The sequence below is a fragment of the Populus euphratica genome, unplaced genomic scaffold (assembly GCF_000495115.2).
Source record: "Populus euphratica unplaced genomic scaffold, PopEup_1.0 scaffold555.1, whole genome shotgun sequence".
In the NCBI taxonomy this organism is placed as follows: Eukaryota; Viridiplantae; Streptophyta; class Magnoliopsida; order Malpighiales; family Salicaceae; genus Populus; species Populus euphratica.
In genome coordinates this window covers 149,780-157,627 of record NW_011500432.1, presented here as the reverse complement: position 1 = coordinate 157,627, position 7,848 = coordinate 149,780, and positions in this window count along the sequence as shown.

The window sequence follows — 7,848 nt, the reverse complement described above, 5'->3', positions numbered from 1 at the left end:
TGACCTAATTACTAAACAGTGTTCCGGTTTGGATTCCAGCGACATCTCTTTTTTAAGTTTGACCATCTCTTGGTCCTTTCAATTTCAGTTCTTAAATTCATCAATCAATCCTTTCATTTATGTGATAGGCCTGCATTTAAAATAAACATTTACCATAAATTAAAGGTATCTTATATTTTTAGATGTGTTATTATAAAACATGCTTTAGTTAAGGAGTTATTGATACTTCAAGTGCAAAATGATGATATAAAACCTTGATAAAAATACACTTTTAAGTACTAATCAATTATCTTTCTCATCATAGAAATCATCCTTATACTCTTAATCATACATCTAATAGAGGTATGTACAACCTTAGGGAAGATCATGACCTTCAAGCCAAGTTTACATCTTTAGCTAGGAAAGTCGAAACACTAGAATTGAAAAAAAGTGGTTAATTAAAATCTATTCAAGACATTGCATGTTAAATCTGTGAAACAAATGAACAATCAACTAATGACTATCCAACCTTGCCTTCTTTAAAAAGAAATGTCTCCATGAACAAGCCCATGCTTTAAATAGTTTTCAAAGGCCCAATCATAACCCATACTCGCAAACGTACAACCCTAGTTGGAGAAATCACCAAAATTTCAGTTGGAAGAGTGACAATGCACAAACTTCACTACCACAGTTTCAAACACACCATAATTTTCAAAATTCTTATGGATATGCACCTCCTTATGCTCCACCTCCTAGAAGAAATTTTGAGGAAACTTTGTATGCATTCATTGAAAAGCAAGAGACAATCAACACTCAACTTACTCAAAGCATAATAGATTTTAAAGATACTCTTTCAAAATTCACATATGCTCTCAATTTTCAAGAGAAGAAACCAATTCTTGAACTTTATGAGAAAGATGATGAGTCAATCTCTAGGAGTTAGGAAGGGGTTGAATTTGAACATTGCAAAGAAAAGACTGATTCCCCACCAGCACTTCTGTTTCCTCATACCATGACCAAACAAGAAATCGAGGATGAAAAAAGCACTGAAAATATGGATGTAGATCTTTTGTCAAGAGTGACAATAGATTCGACATTCGACATCACACCAATCGATGATTACTTTCCAAACGAATCTTTATTTTCTCTTAGTTCAATGCCTTAGTTTGTTAAAAATATCAATTTTCTTAGTTCAGGATTTTTGCTAGCTCACTAGAGTACCGAAGCTAAAAGAAAATTTTTGATGACCCCTACTTATTCAATTGTTGTCCTAATCAAATATTTCAAAGATATCTTCTAGACAATAAAGTAAGTAACGTCATTAAATTTTATCACTCTAAGGCACGTGGGGATCATTTCTCGTAAAAAAAAAAAAGGAATGTAGAAATCTTACAAAGTGGATTTTACTAGCCCATCATGTTCAAGGACTCACATGCATTTCGCAAAACCTCTGAAAATTATCAAAATATGGGATTTATTTCAAAACACAAAGAGTCTTTTAATAATCTTTTATTGACTCTTAAGTCTCATCATAGTGGAGATAAGCATCGTGCAATTCATGACTTATGAACCCATTTTCATAAAGAGCATGCTTGGTATAGTCTTGAGAATTTGATTAAAAAAGACCATGTTTGTCATTTATAAGAAAACTGGATGCGAAGCCTATCCCCAACCTATAGAAGGCGTTTAAGCCGTTTTTGGACGTAAAACCAAGAAAAGATGTTAGCCATAATCACAATTACCTATATATATACATGCTTTTTTAAAAATAAATAAATAAAAAGAGAGAGCGAGTGTGTGAGACTCTAGATGGCCTATATATAGGTGGTATGATTTCCGTTTTAATTTTTTATTTATAAAATCCTCTCTTCATTCCCTTTATTTTTACTCAACCCATACATTCAACAAATATAGAAGTGTGTAGAAATGACAATTTCCTCAAGTTATCATATAAGAAATGTTTTTGTTTTTGGTGCATCTAGTTCTTGGAAAGAAAAGGAGTTTTTAGAATCAGTAAATCATCTTGGTCAGGTGCTAGCTGAGAGAAAGATTCATTTAGTGTATGGGGGAGGCAGTCTTAGGTTAATGTGAGGTGTGTCAATAACTATATTTTTAGGAGGTAGTTAAGTTTTGGGGGTTGTCCCCAAAGCTTTAGCACAATGGGACATCATTGCAAAAATAATTGGAAAGGAACTACAGGTCTCTACAATGTCTACTCGAATAAATGTAATGTTTAATCATGCTGATGGCTCCATTCCCTTACCAAGTGGTCTGGGCACATTGGAAGAGATCTTTCATATCTCCTCTTGGGTCCAACTGCACATTCACCATAAACCCATAGGTCTGTTAAATGTTAATGGCTATTATGATAAGTTGTTGTCGTTTCTTGATCATGCTATGAAATAGGAATTTCTAATATCTACGACACAACAAATCATAATCTCTATTACTAATGCTGAACAACTGATTGACCAACTACAATCTTTCATTCCTGTAATTGATCCCTCCATAAGTTATATAAATTGGTCATCTAAGAAAAACTGTAAAAAGTTTAGATTGGATTTGAGCATTTATTTGTGAATCTTTCTGTTTTTTGGTTTTATTATTGTGTTTTGTTGTTTCTTATATTTGTTTAAGTGTGTTTCAGTTTTATTAGTGTTTGTTATTTCAGGTGATGTCTTCTTTACTCTATATTTTTATGTTAGGACATTGAGGACAATGTCTTATTTTAGTTGGGGGGAGAGGGTAGTAGTTAACAAGAAAAAATTAATTAAATGTGTTTTCTATTTCATAAAGCATGTGCAAAATTGTTGTTATTCGGATGGCAGAGTAAAGGAGCTTTTTTGTTAAAGTGACTCTTGAGACGTATCTTAGTAACCATTCTTAATAAGGTCTATCATAATACTTTTTGAAATATTCAGGTTTACAAACTCTCGTATTGTTATCACTTAATTTTTCTCATATACTGATTTAACATGTATTCTTAAACTTTAATTTTCAAATACACACTTTAAGATATGATTGTGGGTTGCACATTAGATTATTACATTATTTATATTCTTTTATTAAAGATAACAACTAAGGGAAATGGATAGTATATAATTTGAAAAAAACAAAACAAAAAAAAAGCAAAAAAAATGATGATAATAAAAATATAGATAAATTTAGTTTCGTAGCCTTTCTAACCTAAGCAATTAAGCCCGTAGGGGTGTTTTAACACCTAATACCCTAAAGTCAACTGACTTGGGAGCTATTGACCCAACACTTATTACATAGGTTAAGGAGAAAAGCTTAAGGGAATCAAATATTGCACTTATATGTATCAGTATCTGCAACCCAAGTTACTAAGCTGGTAGGGGTGTCTTAACACCTAATGCCCTAAGACTAACTAGTTTGGGAGTCATTAGCCGAAAGCTCGTTACACGGGTTAAAGATGCATTGTATGTTAAGTTACATGTGTATATATATAAAAGAAAAATCCAAACCCAAGGAAGTTAACCTTAAACATTAGAACAAACATTTTGTTTTTTTGCAAGTAAAGCCTCATAACTATGTGTTGATATATTGAGCATAAAAGGAAGCTTTATTAATATCTTGTTTAAGAGGTATTGAGCAGATATATAAATTTAATGAGAGTTTCTTTATCTGGATAGATTAATGGAAGTTGAATAATGAATACTTTGCTATGTGGAATTTGCAAAGTATTTTTCAATTTTAACGCTTTGATTACTAGGGAATAGTAATAAGCTAGATGGGGGAGTGTGATTAGTACTTAAAAGTGTATTTTTATCAAGGTTTTATATCATCATTTTGCACTTGAAGTATCAATAACTTCTTAACTCGAGCATTTTTATAATAACATATCTAATAATATAAGATACCTTTAATTTCTGATGAATATTCATTTTAAATGCAGGCCTATCATATAAATGAAAGGATTGATTTATGAGTTTAGAAACTGAAATTGAAAGGACAAAGAGATGGCCAAACTTAGAAAAGAGATGCTGGTGCAATTTAAACCCGAATACTATTTAGTAATAGGGTCATATCTGGAGCTGTAGATCTTAGATTTAAGTCTACTTTACATAGATAGAAAGGTTAGATATAGACCTACAACTTTCTTGAGAGCCCAAATTTGAAAAGGCCATTTTCAAGTCCAAATTATAGCAACAACAAAGAAGTCTGAATTTGTCCTACAGCTCGAACACTGTTCAATGTTTGACCCATATTTGGAGTTTTAGAAGCCCAAATAACCTCTTTTTTTTTTTTTGAAAAGCTGAGATAATTTCCTAGAACTTTCATGTTTTCAAGTGGTTCCAATTCTAACGTTATCATTGATGTTTTGGGTAGACAAAAGAAGATAAGGATTGTCACCAAGTCAAGAGTTGGCCACCCACTCATCAATTAGTCATCAAATCAATAGTTCTCAATTTTGGCCTATAAAAGGAGGTATTTGCCATGCATTTAGGCATCTTAGTTTCAAGATCAAGATCATGCTCTTGCTTTCTCTCTTTGTATTGCTTATGTTTTGCTTTCATTAATATCAAGTTTATGCCTTTCATTTCCTTTGTTTAGTTAACTTTTATCTTATTTTGTTTATTTATTTTTCTTTCTTTCGTAATGTTTAGTTAAGTTTATTATGTCAAGGTGAAAAGGTTACACTAATTATGTAAAAATAAGTATAGTGTAAACTCAACATGGACCATAATGTTTGATACTAACATGTTTTATATTTATTATCTTATTTACTTTTAAGACTTTGCTTGTTAAATGGTTAATGTAGATTTATATTGTATAACACTTAGTACAACAAATGCTTGACACTTTCATAGCCCAACCGTATGGTATAACCTACACCTGTGCTATGAATGAAACTTGATTTGTATGCCTAACAAGATTTACAAGTATTAACATTAATCGAATAAGATAACTAATATAATCATGTTAACAATTTATGTGTGGTTTTCAGTTGAATAATAAGAGTTTATATTATACTTGTCATACCATTAGTGGATCCTCTAACCTTGACATTTGTTGTTATCATTGTTTAATACTTACATTAATCTTCCATCTCAATGTTCTCATCAACTTCTTCTTCTTCTACTACTACTACTACTACTACACTATTGTTACTATTACTGCTACTACTATTATTATTTTGTTGTTATTGTTGTTGTTATTGTTGTTGTTGTTGTTATTATTGTTGTTGTATTATTGTTATCTATAATTTATACAATTAACCTCCCTATGGTTCGACCATAGTTTTGCCAAGTTATTTATTACTTCAACACTCTTGCACTTGGGAGAAGATATCAATATTTTGGTCGTGTCAGGTCATGTATATTAAGTGGTAGACTTTGTGGGGTATCCTCATCATTTTTAGAAAATATAGCATAAAAAGATAACTAGTCGCTTTATAATGAGAATAATAAGAATAACCGTGTTAGAATACTTAGAGACCACATAAATCCTAAAAGAATAAGTGCACTATCTTGTATAGTTTCCCCCCTGATGCATCTCATTTTAATTTTAAGTCAGACATTATTCAACTTTTACCTTCTTTTCATTGCTTAGATCTAGAAAATCCATATTTGCATTTGAGAGAATTTAAAGAAGTCTATAACACTTATAATGACTTAAATTATAGTATGAACACCATCAAATTAAAGCTTTTTTCTTTTTTCATTAAAAGATAAAGCTAAAACATGGCTACAAAATTTAAGACTAGGATCTATTCGTGCTTGGGATGAAATGCAATAACACTCTTTAAAGAAGTTTTTTCCATCTCACTGAACAAACTCTTTCAAAAGACAAATCACCATTTTCACTCAAAAACCATGAGAAACATTTTACCATTGTTGAGATAGATATCGAAACTTGCTTAATAGTTGCCCTTATTATGGTTTTGAAACATAGAGATTGGTTTTATATTTTTATAAAGGGTTAACACCTAAAGATAGGCAAATGATGGAATTGATGTGCAATGGAACTTTTGAAGATTAAGACTTTAATGAAGCAATGGATTACTTAAACTTGTTAGCTGAAAATGCTCAAAATTAGGACACCGCAAGTACTTATGAGACACCGGGTAAAACTCAATCTCATAGATGGAGGTATGTACAACCTTAGGAAAGATCATAACCTTTAAGCTAAATTTGCATCTTTAGCTAGAAAAGTCAAGGCATTAGAATTAAAAATAAGAGGTCAATTAAAATCTATTCAAAACATTGTGTGTCAAATCAATGAAATTAATGAACACTCAATCAATGACTATCCAACTTTGCCTTTTGTAGGGAATGCCTCCATGAATAAGCTTATACTTTAAACAGTTTTCAAAGGCCAATTCATAACCCATACTCGTAAATATACAACTTTCATTGGAGAAATCACCTAAATTTCAGTTGAAAGAGTGATAACAATAATGCACAAACATCACAGCCACCATTTCAAGCACACCATAATTTCTCAAATTCTTATGGATACGCACCTCCTTATACTCCACCTCCTAGAAGAAATCATGGGGAAACATTATATGCATTTATTGAAAAGCAAGACATAATCAACACATAAAATTCTTAAACCATAGCAGATCTAAAAGATGTTCTTACAAAATTCATATTTGCTCTTAGTTCTCAAGAAAAAGGTAAGTTTTCATCTAAACCACACCAAAATCCTAAGGGGCAATACAATGCAAATGCAAGTAGTTCCGGAAGCCAACACATGGATCAAGTCAAATCAATCATCACTCTTCGCAATGGTAAGGTTATTGAAAACTCACTCTTGAACCTTGTGGGAAAGATGATGAGTTAATCTCTAAGGGTAAAGAAAGGGTTGAATCTAAACATTGCAAAAAAAAAAAGACTAATTTTCTGCTAGCACTTCCATTTCCTCTTGCCATGACCAAACAAAGAAATGTTAATCACAACTATGAAATCTTTGAAACTTTCAAACAGGTAAGGATTAATATCTATTTACTAGATGCTATTAAACAGGTACCTTCTTATACTAAAATTTTGAAAAATCTATGCACTGTCAAGAGCAAACTGAATACAAAAAAGAAAGTCTTTTTAGTTGAACAAGTAAGTGTCATTCGTTAGAACAATAATGTTTTAAAATATAAAGACCCTGGTTATCTTACAATCTCTTGCTTTATTAGAGAACATAAAAGTGAAAGAGCCTTATTTGATCTTAGAGCTAGTGTGAATTTACTTCCATATTTAGTTTTTCAAAGTCTCAATCCAGGTGAGTTAAAACCAACTTCTGTAACTCTTTTACTTGTTGATAGATCTGTAAAAGTGTCTAGAAGAATAATTGAAGATGTGTTAGTATAAGTCGATAAATTTATTTATTCTGTTGATTTTATTGTCTTGGACACATAACCTGTTGAGGCATATAATTCATTTCCTATTATTTTATGACATCTATTTCTTGCAACTTCTAATGCATTGATTAATTATAGGAATAGACTTATGAAGCTATCACTTAGAAACATGACATTGAAGATGAATATTTTCAGCATTTGTAAGCAACCCGGAGATGATAATGATTTACAAGAAGTAGATTTTATTGAAAAATTAGTTCATGATCAACTTGAATCTACTTTGAGTAAAATTAAGTTGGATGAATCTAAAGATTAACAAATGATTTATTCTGTGGAAGAAATCATAGATGAAAAAAACACCAAAAATATTGATACGGATCTTTTATCATGAGTGATAATAGATTCGACATCTGACATTACACCAATCGATGATTAGTTTCTCTTAGTTCAATATCTTGGTTTGCTAAAAATATTATTTTGATCAAATATTTCAAAGATGCATTCCCAACAATGAGGTAAGTAGTGTCATTAAATTTTATCATTTTGAA